The sequence below is a fragment of the Podarcis muralis genome, chromosome 7, assembly GCF_964188315.1.
Source record: "Podarcis muralis chromosome 7, rPodMur119.hap1.1, whole genome shotgun sequence".
Classification (NCBI taxonomy): domain Eukaryota; kingdom Metazoa; phylum Chordata; class Lepidosauria; order Squamata; family Lacertidae; genus Podarcis; species Podarcis muralis.
In genome coordinates, this window is record NC_135661.1 from 86,521,665 (window position 1) to 86,535,494 (window position 13,830).

General features: G+C 46.5%; 1 protein-coding gene and 1 long non-coding RNA gene across 2 annotated transcripts in view; one reads left to right on the top strand and one right to left on the bottom strand.

Moving 5' to 3' along the window:
- The window catches only part of SLC8A2 (solute carrier family 8 member A2), a 131,369-nt gene that overhangs the window by 106,857 nt on the left and 10,682 nt on the right, over window positions 1-13,830 (bottom strand). The window lies entirely within an intron of this gene.
- LOC144328516 (uncharacterized) overlaps window positions 9,447-13,830 on the top strand; it is a 92,241-nt gene continuing 87,857 nt past the window's right edge. The window contains exon 1 of the long non-coding RNA XR_013393781.1: window positions 9,447-9,551. This is a non-coding gene — a long non-coding RNA (uncharacterized LOC144328516). The remainder of the gene's footprint in view (window positions 9,552-13,830) is intronic.

Genomic DNA, 13,830 nt, shown 5'->3' on the forward strand with positions numbered 1-13,830 from the left:
CGGGAGGCTCATTCTAGCAGAGGACAACAATGGGGCTCTATTAAGATCTCTCCCCCTTTTCCGATTGAGGGTTTGGCGCTCCTTAATAGCTGCTTTAAGCTGCCTTTGTGACTAACACACACACACACACACATATACACAAAAGCATGGTTTGTTCAGCAGCAGGAACCCAGATGGTTGCGTTGCGATGTTTTCGCTGCAGCAGAGGCCGACTTGGAGAAAGGGCTCGGGGAAGGTCCCTGGGCAACCCGCCAGATGCCTAAAGTGGAGGCAGGACAATCGGATGTGGGAAGGGGAGAGCAGCCCGGCCTCCCGCTTCCTCTGAAGGAAAACAAATCGCTCACACTGAGCAGCTGTGCTAAAATCAGAGGCTTTGTAGAGGCAGGCAGAATCCGATTGGCTCCCCTCTGTCACCTGACAGCTTTGCACTCCAAGGTGCAGTACCACCCACTGGCCAGCTCCACTGGTGGCGCTGTAGTTCAGCAGTGAGCAGGACAGAATCTCATCCTTCTGGTGGGGCCAGGGAGGAGGGCCAAAGCCCAACCTCAGGACACCTGCTTGGGATGCAGAAGGTCAAAGGTTACCTGCAGGCGGGACTGGGAGAGCAACTTGCCTGGTACTGATCCAGTGTGCAGCAGCTCTGGGGGAGGAAAGGCAAATTCTATCCTATGGATCATTGGGGAAAGGAACTGGAAACAAAACGTACGACACCATAATGCCATTATATAGATCTATAGTGCGGCCGCATTTGGAACACGGTTCTGGTTGCCTCGCCTCAAAATGGGTATCGAAGAGTTGGAAAAGGGCAACAAAAATGGTCAAACGCAGGGGTTAGCAAACTTTTTCAGCAGGGAGCCGGTCCACTGTCCCTCAGAGCTTGTGGGGAGCCGGAATATATTTTGAAAACAACAATGAACGAATTCTTATGCCCCACAAATAACCCAGAGATGCATTTTAAATAAAAGCACACATTCTACTCATGTAAAAACACGCTGATTCCCCGATTGTCCGCGGGCCGGATTTAGAAGGCGATTGGGCCGGATCCAGAGCCCAGACGCTAGTTTGCCTACCCATTATAAAGACTAGGACTAGCCGCCTGAGAAACAGTTTCTATCCAAATGTGATTTTGGTTTTAAACGCAGTGTAAGGTAGTCTCTATGGGAGTATATTGTATTTAATTATGGGGTATCAGAGTTTTTTAGGGGGTTAACCAGGCTGGGATAGCTGGGATAGCAGGCTTGATGGTTTTTGAATGTCTGGTGTAGATTTTTTCAATTTCGTTGTTCAGTATGGGACAATGAAAATAAAGATTATTGTATCGTATCGTATGACCAAAGGAATGGAGAAACTCCCTTGCGAGGAAAAGTTACTGCATTTGGGCCTTTTTAGGTGCCTCGTTTGGTACCTCTGGCCTGAACCTTCTGGGAGACCAATCACACCACTTCGTGCCCTAAGCAAACTCCCCTGGCATGAGGTTGAGCAACTAGTCACTGTGGAAAACTCCAGAACAGTTCTAATCTTTTTTTTTTTAGTGGGCTCTTCCTCTCGTCCATCTGCTGCAGCTACCACACACTAGGTAAAGGTAAAGGGACCCCTGACCATGAGGTCCAGTCGTGGCCAACTCTGGGGTTGCGGCACTCATCTCGCTTTATTCGCCGAGGGAGCTGACGTACAGCTTCCGGGTCCTGTGCCCAGCATGACTAAGCCGCTTCTGGAGAACCAGAGCAGCGCACAGAAACACTGTTTACCTTCCCGCCGGAGTGGTACCTATTTATCTACTTGCACTTTGACGTGCTTTCGAACTGCTAGGTTGGCAGGAGCAGGGACTGAGCAACGGGAGCTCACCCCGTCACGTGGATTCAAACCGCCGACCATCTGATCAGCAAGTCCTAGGCTCTGTGGTTTAACCCACAGCACCACCCGCGTCCCATACCACACACTGACTTTCCACATTTTGGCTTTCACGTTTCACCGTGTGAGTGAAAACATTCTGATTTCAGGGGGGAAAGCGAAACACCAGTGGGTAGCAAGGCCCCCTTTTAATATTTTTGATGCTCATGACAGTAACACACCAGAAGCGAAGTAGTGTTTTGTCCCCGGTGTGCCCTAGGTTTAAGTCCCACTTGATGACAACCAGCCCTCACAAACTAATCCACAGTTACAAAACAGTCAGCTGGGAAATCTACCACTGGAAGCTTTCTGTCATTCCCCAAGTAAAGTTTGCAGATCTAAGGCGATACGCAATGATAGTCCTACTCAGACCACTGATGTAAGTCAAGTCTTTTGGCTTCACTGGGTCTTCTCTGATTATGGCTTAGCTGGATATCACACAATGTTTGAAGCCAAATGCTTTTAATGTATTATTCTGGGGCTTCGCGGTTCAATCAACTAATCTGTGCTATTCAACTGCTTTATTCCAATGAGCCTAAGGGTCTTAGTTCGTTGCTGGATTAACATGCCAAACAGTTTTATAGTCTGCTGGTTTATGTTGTTGTTGTTGTTCAGTCGTCTAGTCGTGTCCGACTCTTCGTGACCCCCTGGACCAGAGCACGCCAGGCACTCCTGTCCTCCACTGCCTCCCACAGTTTGGTCAGACTCATGCTGGTAGCTTCGAGAACACTGTCCAACCATCTCGTCCTCTGTCGTCCCCTTCTCCTTGTGCCCTCCATCTTTCCCAACAAAAGGGTCTTTTCCAGGGAGGCTTCTCTTCTCATGAGGTGGCCAAAGTATTGGAGCCTCAGCTTCAGGATCTGTCCTTCCAGTGAGCACTCAGGGCTGATTTCCCTAAGAATGGGTAGGTTTGATCTTCTCGCAGTCCATGGGACTCTCAAGAGTCTCCTCCAGCACCAGAATTCAAAAGCACCCATTCTTCAGCAATCAGCCTTCTTTATGGTCCAGCTCTCACTTCCATGCATCACGACTGGGAAAACCATAGCTTTAACTACACGGACCTTTGTCGGCAAGGTGTACACTTAAGGGGAAAAGAAAATATTTGTCCGCACTTAGAAAATTCCAAATTCCCCACCCCCAAGATGTTTTCAAGCCACCTAAAAAACGCTTAATAGATGATATAGCCCTAAGACAAGCTCTTCATCGTCCCCTCCCGGAGCTGCAAGGAGACATCTTCATTGATGTTTCCCATCATGGACATTTATTTAATTTTAATAATTGATCAATTAAAAGCCAGGCAGTTAATCTATTAAAAGAAAACCCCTGTTTGACAGCCTTAGTTAATTCGTTTTACGCATTGTTTCCCGGCGGAGGCCACCCATCACGGCGTCGGCTGTCAGCTAAGCAGACTTCTGCCTCATGAAATATGGTTGGTCTTAAAGGTGCCACTGAGCTAAACCGGCCCTAGCAGGAGGCAGAATGAGGCAGTGGCCTCAGGCGGCAGATGCCACTGGGTGGTGGTAGATTGTTGCTGTGTGGACAGAGCTGGGAGAGCTGCAAGGCCTGTCCTGAGCCCCCTAAATTAGCTTGCCGACCTCAGGTGTGGTACAGAATGAGGTCCCATCACCAGCACTCAAGAGAGATTGAGCTGCTACTGAGGTAAGATTCTGTAGGTGAAAATGGGACGCCATTTTGTCTTTCACCTCAGGCAGCAAAATATATTGAGTCATCCCTGTGCTAGAATGTAAGAAGAGACCTGATAAGCTCAACAGCATTCTCACCACCTATGATACACAGGCATACAGTGTCCAAAGGTGGAAGAATAATAATAGTAGTAGTAGTAGTAGTAGTAGTAATAGTAATAGTAATAATAATAATAATAATAATAATAATAATAATAATGTCCTGCCCATCTGACTGGGTTGCCCCAGCCTCTCTGGGTAGCTTCCAACAAAAACAAAAATAAAAAACAGTAAGAAATAGCCATCCTGATAGCTTCCTCTGCAACTTTGTCTAATCCTCTTTTAAAACATTCCAAGTTGGCAGCCCTCATGAACTCTTGTGGGAACAAAGTCCATTGAAAGCTGTGTTAGATGGAGTCAGGCCACTGGTTCAGCTCAGTACTGTCTAGGCTGACTGGCCCATACGCTTTATGTGACCAATCATGGGTATAAGCAACCCCCCAAGAATGCATGCTCTGGTTATTTCCTGCTTGGACTACTGCAATGCGCTCCACGTGGGGCTACCTTTGAAGGTGACCCAGAAACTGCAACTAATCCAGAATGTGGCAGCTAGACTAGTGACTGGGAGCAGCCGCCAAGACCACGTAACACCAGTCTTGAAAGACCTACATTGGCTCCCAGTACGTTTCCGAGCACAATTCAAAGTGTTGGTGCTGACCTTTAAAACCCTAAATGGCCTCGGTCCAGGATACCTGAAGGAGCGTCTCCACCCCCATCTTTCAGCCGGACACTGAGGTCCAGCGCCGAGGGCCTTCTGGAGGTTCCCTCACTGCGAGAAGTCAAGTTACAGGGAACCAGGCAGAGGGCCTTCTCGGTGGTGGCACCCGCCCTGTGGAACGCCCTCCCATCAGATGTCAAAGAGAACAACAACTACCAGACGTTTGGAAGACATCTGAAGGCAGCCCTCTTTAGGGAAGCTTTTAATGCTTGACGGACTATTGTATTTTAATATTTTGTTGGAAGCCGCCCAGAGTGGCTGGGGAAACCCAGCCAGATGGGTGGGGTATAAATAATAAATTATGATTATTGTTGTTGTTGTTGTTAAAGGTGCTGAGAGTTATTAAGAGACCCTCTGCTTCACTCACAGAGCTATAGTTCCCAGAGTTCCCTGGGGAGAAGGATAGCTTGCTAAAAGCACCCGGGGAACTGTAGCTCCCTAACTGGGTCTCCGAACAACTCTCAGCTCCCTTAACCAACTTCAGTTCCCAGAATTCTTTGGGAGGAGCCGTGACTGTTTAAAGTGGCGCGATACTGCTTTAAATGCACAGCGCAGTTCTCTGGTTTGCAAAGCAGCCGCTGTGCTGCATATTCTCCCTAGTACACACCAGATATATATATATATTGCCACCAGGTGCTCTCCAGCTAAGGGATTTTCATATTAGCACAAAGAAACGGTGCACAATCTGCTGGTGTCATGTTTTAATTTTCCACGAAGAGGGCTTTCCCAGGGGTATGCTCTGCCGGTTCCTAAGAAGAGCACAGTTTCAGCTACAGATGGCTAGATTCCCTCTCCAATGAGGTGAGGAAGGAAAATACTTCCCTGCATCCACAATTTAGAGGTATACTGCCTTGGGTCATGGAAGCTTCTCCTTTAGCTGCCATGGCTATTCTCCATCAATTTGCCTGTTGTTGTTATGTTTAAAAAACTTTAAGTTAGATATAAAGGTAAAGGGACCCCTGACCATTAGGTCCAGTAGTGGCCAACTCTGGGGTTGCAGCGCTCATCTCGCTTTACTGGCCGAGGGAGCCGGCGTACAGCTTCCGGGTCATGTGGCCAGCAGGACTAAGCCGCTTCTGGCCAACCAGAGCAGCGCACGGAAACGCCATTTACCTTCCCACCAGAGCGGTACCTATTTATCTTTTTTTTTTAAAGATATTTATTAGCATTTCCACAAGTTTTATAAAACATAAACATCACACAAAAAAGACACAAAAAAGAAATTCAAAAATACATACAAAAAATAAAAAAACAAACAAAAACCACATGTATAACTTCATTCCCTTATGTTCGTGAAAATTACTTTCCCGACCTCCTCATACCTCTCCTTACTGCATTCCATTCTCTAATTAATTCTCTTCAACAAATCCGTCCCTTAATTTTAGTTAATTTTTTTTTAAACTTTCTTTTCATATTACATAATAATTGCAGCTAGCAACCCCATAATTTCAGAATCAACATCGTCTTAACATTCAATTCCTGCTAGGTTGGCAGGAGCAGGGACCGAGCAACGGGAGCTCAGCCCGTCGCAGGGATTCGAACCACCGACCTTCTGATCGGCAAGTCCTAGGCTCTGTGGTTTAACCCACAGCACCACCTGCGTTAGATATACCTATACGTTTAATTCAATTTTTCTAAATAGATGCTGATAGGGCTAAAATAAAAAGTGTGAATTTGCAAAATGATTGTGCCAGGGCGAAGGAAAGATCCTGCCTTTATTGTGGAGGCGTGGCGGGGGCTAGTCATCTTTATCGGAGGTGTGCATTTTTCCATGGCAAAGTGGGATACCCTCCAAGATTTCTCTGCTGAAAATAGGGACATTCTATTCTACATCAGGAAGCTTCTCCACATTTGATCTCGCCGCACACATAGACATCATATGCGAATATATATATACACCTGCCACCTTGAGCCAATCACAACCTCTCTGCCAAAGCTACCTTGCAAGGTTGTTGTAAAGAAAATTTGTGCAAGGGAAGGCATCGTGCGCAACGCCTTCAACAGATAAATGGAATGGAATAAGATTTTAGTGGTAAGCTGTCTTGAGCCCCTGTCAGGGGAAAAGGCAGGATGTAACAACTACTACTACTACTACTACTACTACAACTACAACTACAACTACTACAACAAAAACAACGGAAACTGTGAGAATGATCTGGTACAAACCAAAGAGTAAATCCTATTCAACACAGTGGAACTCAGTTCTGAGTAAAAATGATTAGTATTGCAGTGTAAGGCTGCACAGTCTTTACCCAGTTACCTGGGAGTAATCTCCACTGAATACACACACAGACACAGAAACCACTTTTAATTGTTCTCCGAGACAAGGAAGGGAGGGAAAGCGGGACATTCCAGTTTCAGAGACTGGAATGGCTTCTGTAATTCCGGGACTGTCCCTGGAAAACAGGGGTACTTGGAAGGTATTACCGGTAAGTGGTCCTGTGGTTTGCTAGAACAAGATGTCAAATTTGTTCTCTAAGTCATGGGTAGGCAAACTAAGACCCGGGGGCCAGATACGGCCCAATCGCCTTCTCAATCCGGCCTGCGGACGGTCCGAGAATCCGCGTGTTTTTACATGAGTAGAATGCGTGCTTTTATTTAAAATGCAGCTCTGGGTTGTTTTGGGGGCAAAGGAATTCGTTCATTCCCCCCCCCCCCCATATATATATATATATATAGTCGCGCCCCTCACAAGGTCTGAGGGACAGTGGACCGGCCCCCTGCTGAAAAAGTTTGCTGACCCCTGCTCTAAGTCCTTGCCAGTTCATAGCAGTGTGGGTGGGTGGGTGGGTGGGTGGTTGGGTGTGTTAGCAAATGCAACCTATCTAAAAGCCTTACGTAAATAAACAGTAAGTTCTTTAGGGAAATACTCCTTGCAGGACAAGCTTGGAGTTTGTGCAAAGCACCATGTGGAGAGCATGTGATCTGCATGCAGAAGGTCCCATCTTTGATCCCCAGCAGGTAAGACTGAGAGACAACTCTCTCTGCGATCTCTCTGGAGATCCACTGCCAGCCAGTGCAGCAAATACTGGAGTTATTTTCTATTCTAAATGGGATCCACTATCAAGGCAGCCCCATCACCCTCTCCATATTTTCCTCTCTCCCTGCTTGCTTTCGTCTTCCTAATACATAAACCCACCCCCACAACATTTCTCCAGTGAAAATAGGGATGTTCTATTCCATAATCAAAGGGACGCGGGTGGCGCTGTGGGTTAAACCACAGAGCCTGGGATTTGCCAATCAGAAGGTCGGCGGTTCGAATCCCCGTAATGGGGTGAGCTCCCGTTGCTCAGTCCCTGCTCCTGCCAACCTAGCAGTTCGAAAGCACATCAAAGTGCAAGTAGATAAATAGATACCACTCCGGCAGGAAGGTAAACGGCGTTTCCATGCGCTGCTCTGGTTCGCCAGAAGCGGCTTAGTCATGCTGGCCACATGACCCAGAAGCTGTATGCCGGCTCCCTCAGCCAGTAAAGCGAGATGAGCGCCGCAACCCCAGAGTCAGTCACGACTGGACCTAATGGTCAGGGGTCCCTTTACCTTTACCTTTATTCCATAATCATAATGATTTCACTGTTTTTACCCTGCCCATCTGGGCAGCTCCTAACATATATAAAAATATAATAAAATAAATTTTAAAAAACACTTCCCTAGGCAGGGTTGTCTTCAGATGGCTTGGGGGTCAAAAAACTCCATACCCTCCAACGTCCTGCCATATACCCTCCAGTATTTCTCCAGTGAAAATAGGGACGTCCTAAGGAAAAGCGGGACATTCCGGGATCGGATCAGAAACCAGGACAGCTTCTGTAAACCCAGAGCTGTCCCTGGAAAAAAGGGATACTTGGGTCGGTCTGCTAATGCTCCAAATATATGCAGTGACTACATTATTACAGGAGCACTGTTCCACAGCATTTGATATTTTCATTTACATACACTCACTCGAAATAAGATGGGTTTATGAAGCAATTCTATATCCTCCCACCACGCTGACGAAGAATTCTACGAAACAGTAGTCACTGTTCAGTGTCGGACATCATATTTGCCGAATACACAAAGCTTCACAGCTTGTCTTTCATCCTACAAAGTCTGGTCCCTCTCTTCATTTAAAGATTTTCAGAGACGTTGAAACGAAAGATTTCATTTTGTACTTGTTATGGTTTGAAGGAATTCTATAAAGATTGTCTATTGCATATGTACATGGTCATCGTGTTGCCTAGACATTGCTGACCAAAATATATGCTAAGCAGAATTATTATTATTATTACTAGTGGCAGCAATAGTACTAGAAGGAGAGCGCCCAATTTGCAGTTCAGTCCAAAGCAGTGGCATAGCGTGGGTTGTCAGCACCCGGGGCAAGGCAAGTAATTTGCGCCCCCTAACCTGTGGATTTGCCCTAACCCCAGATGTTGCGCCCGGTGCGGTCGGCCCCCCCTGCACCCCCCACGCTACGCCACTGGTCCAAAGTGCTCTGCTCTCCTCGCCGCAAGCTTGTGTCCTGGTGGGCTTCCTCGTTTGCAGACGGAAGCCTCTCCCAAGCCCCTGCCTTTGACAGTGGGATTCCCTGCATCTTCTATTCCTTCACCATCTTCTGCTGCTGCATGGCCAGCAGGGTGAATCCTGCCCTAATGAACCTGCCCGTCACGTATGTAGAACGAAGCATCGATCTGACAAGAGAATCACTCACGGCACTGCCAGAAGAAAAGAGCGAGGAACCTGGAAAATCCATCACAATTAGAATCTGCAAGGGGAAACAGCTCTGCGGCGGGCGAGCCCTGCCTGACCAGGGAAACCTGGCTCAATTAGGGGGACCCCCTTTCTGGGGGACTCCACAGCACCCTTGGCTTTGCTTTTCTTTCTCTCAACAAGCATTTAAAGCACGCTTTTCCCCCACCCCAAAAGAATCCTGGGAACTGTAGTTTATTGAGGGTGCTAGGGAATCATTTGTTGTTTAGTCGTTTAGTCGTGTCCAACTCCTAGCGAACCCCACGGACCAGAGCACGCCAGGCACTTCAGTCTTCCACTGCCTCCCGCAGTTTGGTCAAACTCATGCTGGTAGCTTCGAGAACACTATCCAACCATCTCGTCCTCCGTCGTTCAGGCTGTCCCGCAAAAGTGGCCGCTCTTTTGACAAAATCTTCCTTGCTGGTAGTTAAGGTCTTTCCTGAGTGGAGAATTGGAGATTCCCCAATGATCTTCTTTCAAAGGCAAAGACATTCTTCATCATCACTCAGTCTACCAGTTTCCAACATCCCATCTGGTATATGCCCAGTTTATTACACCATCTGATCTTCGCCCCTTGGCTAACAATACTCTTCCAGTCTTTCCTCCTTCACTTTCAATTCTTCCAGCGTGGAACAACTTGTAACACTGTCTGCCGGTATGTAGGATGCTGTTGTTGTTTAGTCGTTTAGTCGTGTCTGACTCTTTGTGACTCCATGGACCAGAGCACGCCAGGCACTCCTGTCTTCCACTGCCTCCTGCAGTTTGGTCAAACTCATGCTGGTAGCTTCGAGAACACTATCCAACCATCTCGTCCTCCGTCGTCCCCTTCTCCTTGTGCCCTCCATCTTTCCCAACCTCAGGATCTTTTCCAGGGAGTCTTCTCTTCTCATGAGGTGGCCAAAGTATTGGAGCCTCAGCTTCAGGATCTGTCCTTCCAGTGAGCACTCAGGGCTGATTTCCTTCAGAATGGAGAGGTGTGATCTTCTTGCAGTCCATGGGACTCTCAAGAGTCTTCTCCAGCACCATAATTCGAAAGCATCAATTCTTCGGCAATACTACGGTTCCCAGAATTATTTGAATGTGCTTTAAATGTGTAGATGGCAGGGTCCCTTCCATACGTACAATTATCTGATTCTATAAAGCCTTTCTAAACACAGAAGGATCAGGCTGGCCTTTTAAACAGACAGGATATATCCAGGGGATGCGAGATCCATCGAGCAGCGGCACCAGGCGTGAAATTTTATATATTTCCTTGCTACTCCCATTTTATTAGTCACCCAATAAATAAATAAAAGATATATATTCTCGGCGACAGGCAATGATAGCGTAGAACAAAATTAAACAGGCAATGAAGTCGGCAACTCAAACAAGAAAACCAATAAAATCCAAGCCAGCAAGAATTCAGCAATAAAATATCTAGCCCAACATGCAACAAACACCTGGGACTCTCAGCCCATCAGAAACCGATTCTGCGAACCCGTCAACAGAGCTCAGCCGCGCACACCCCAGAATAGCTGGAAACAGACCGATCACCATCAATGTGCAGAGAACAAAACAACATCATGCTAAATAAATAACTAAACTGGGTGGTCAAAGGTCTTAAAAGGCCTGGGGTGATTTATTTCACCAAGTATTCACTTGGCACTGAAAATGTGTTAAAATAGGCACCAGGAGAGTCTCTCTCGGAAGAGCATTTGTCAGGTGGTGGTAATACTCAGAAGAGGGCCTCTGTAGATTACGGGGTGGGTAACCTGTGGCCCGCCAGATGCTGTTAGACTACAACTCCCATCATTCCTCTCTCCAACGGCCATGCCGGTGTTCTTTAGGTCAGCCTTTCGCCACTTGAGACCAGTTCTGGACTACAGTTCCCATGAGGCCCCAGACCAACCAGGGATGGGGAACCCTTTTCAACAGGGGGACACATTCTATTCTGGGGGAAATTCCAGGGGCCACATGCCAGGTGAAATATACTCGGAGTCGAGAGTGGATTTCATGCTCTTTATTCAGCTCATAGTGGTGAGGAGGAATGGAAGTTCCCCCAGAATGTCTGCTTTATATACACTATTTCCACAGTGGGCCCCACGTGATTGGCTAATTCCGGGATTCACCTGTAGGCCAATCAGGGTGCAGATTCACTTCCACCTGGAGCTGGATTGGGTGGCTCCTGTGGACCAATCAGACTGCTGCATTCTGAATCCTATTGTTCTAGGACCAATCAGACTGCTGCCTTTTGGATCCTATTCAACTCAGTACATAACACCAGGTCAGAGGTCAAAGTGGGTGGAGAAACTGATGTGAATTTTACCTAGTTTGCACACAGAGAGAAACACTTAACTGTGCAAAAAAAAAAAGTACAATACCCTTAACTGAGTAAAAAATGAAGAGGCATTCTCAGAGGTCATGGACAAATTCCAGCCAGGCAAAACCAATCAAGGTGGGTGCAGAGCAGGGCTGGTGGGGGTGTGGTTAGGGAAGGGGCGTCCCAGGGGCCAGATAAGAATTTGCAGCAACAATAAGCCTACAGTTCTAAGGCTCCTCACCCCGCCACACATTTTTCTTCTTGATGTTTTTGGGAGCGATTGCAAGCTGCCAGGGCTGCAGGTTCTATCGAGATTTGCTTCTGCAGCCCAGAAGACACAGATCCCAGGATTTATGGATTAATAATAATAATAATAATAATAATAATAATAATAATAATTTATTATTTATACCCCGCCCATCTGGCTGAGTTTCCCCAGCCACTCTGGGCGGCTCCCAATCGAGTGTTAAAAACAATACAGCATTAAATATTAAAAACTTCCCTAAACTGGGCTGCCTTCAGATATCTTTTAAAGATAAGATAGCTGCTTATTTCCTTGACATCTGATGGGAGGGTGTTCCACAGGGCGGGCGCCACCACCGAGAAGGCCCTCTGCCTGGTTCCCTGTAACCTCACTTCTTGCAGTGAGAGAACCGCCAGAAGGCCCTTGGCGCTGGACCTCAGTGTCCGGGCTGAACGATGGGGGTGGAGACGCTCCTTCAGGTATACAGGACCGAGGCCGTTTAGGGCTTTAAAGGTCAGCACCAACACTTTGAATTGTGCTCAGAAACGTACTGGATAAAGGATTATTACCAAGCCCTACAGCATTGTCCAGCGGAAAGAGAACGGCTTACCCAGCGAACCGCGTTCCATTTCAGAAAAGGAGGCAGGGAGAGATTAACGCACATTTGACTCACAACAAAGGGGTGGGGGGCGAGGGAGGGGGTAAATTAGGCAAAATTAAACGGATCTTTTTCTCGCTAATTCGCAGACTGGCGTCCAAAGGGGATTGCGAATCAGCAAAGCCTCATTAGAGAGGTGCGCAGTGTAATGCATTCTAACTCAGCAGGGTGTTGTTCCACTCTGGGAGAAACAGGCGCATTTTCACGGCGAAGGACAGGCCCAGGTGTTTTGCCAGCCTGTGCCCTGCAAACCTGTGTCCCAGGATCTCTTGCAAAATGGCACAGAGGATGTCAGATTCCAAGGCGCAGGACACAGGCTGCTGGCGTCAGTCCCCCTAGAATCCAGAGCCGCTCCCGACTATGCAGAACTAGATAAACTAACAGGAAGGATTCGAAAACGGCAGGACCAGAAATTCACGGAAGACTGGAGTAAATTTATGGACCATCTGAAAAGTATTTGTGAAGATCAGACAACGTTTGTAGCTTTGCAAGAAGTTTTGTGAGGAGTATTATTGGAATTATTGCAAAAATGAACAAGGGGAAGGATTATTTGTTAAGAGGTGTAAAGGCAATAGAAAATTTAGAAATGGTTAAAACGGTGGATCATCAGAGGTGCTGATGGAAGTCTAAAAAGATTGTATAAGTGATAAGTTTTGTGGTACACTTGATAATTTATATGTTAAAATCAATAAAAATTATATATTTTTTAAAAAAGAATCCAGAGCGGCTCCCAGCAAAGGCTTGGGGTCAATTGCTTCAATTTTTGCACTCTTTTTCAAAAATATTTTTTATTAGAAATTTCAACATATCAATTTATCACAAATACATCATCCTCATTCCCCCCCATTTTCCCCTCCCCCCTCCCCAAGAAAAGGAGAACCCACCCTCCCTCCCTCCCCCCCAGACTTCCCTCAGCGCCTCTCTCTGGTTTTTCGGCACATGTTATTCTCTGCATATTATAAAATTGTAAAGATCCTTAACATATCTATCTATATATTACCAATAAAAAGTTTGTGAATGTTTATTCAAAGCCTGCCAAGGAGTCCAGTTCATTTTGTTGTTTCTTTAAGTACTTTGTAAAAGGTTCCCATTCTTCTTTAAAGTCACAGGTGTCCTTATCACGTAGTTTGTGTGTCAATTTTGCCAATTCCGCATAGTCCATCACTTTCTCTTGCCACAGTTCTTTAGTCAGGATTTCCTCGTTCTTCCATCTTTGTGCTATTAAGACTCTTGCCGCCGTTGTCACATACATGAAGATCTTTTTCAGTTTCCTTGGCAGGTCTTTTCCTACAATCCCTAACAAAAATGCTTCAGTTTTTTAAACAATTGTTAGTTGGAACATTTTCTTCAGCTCATTATATATCATTTCCCACCCAAAATTAATTTTACTGCAGTTCCACCACATATGATAAAAGGTCCCTTCTTTTTCTTTACATTTCCAACACATATTTGAACTGGTTTTGTACATTCTTCCTAGCTGCACTGGGGTTATATACCATCTATACAAGTTTTTTAACTCTTGTATGCAAGCCTGCGAGGGACGCAGGTGGCACTGTGGGT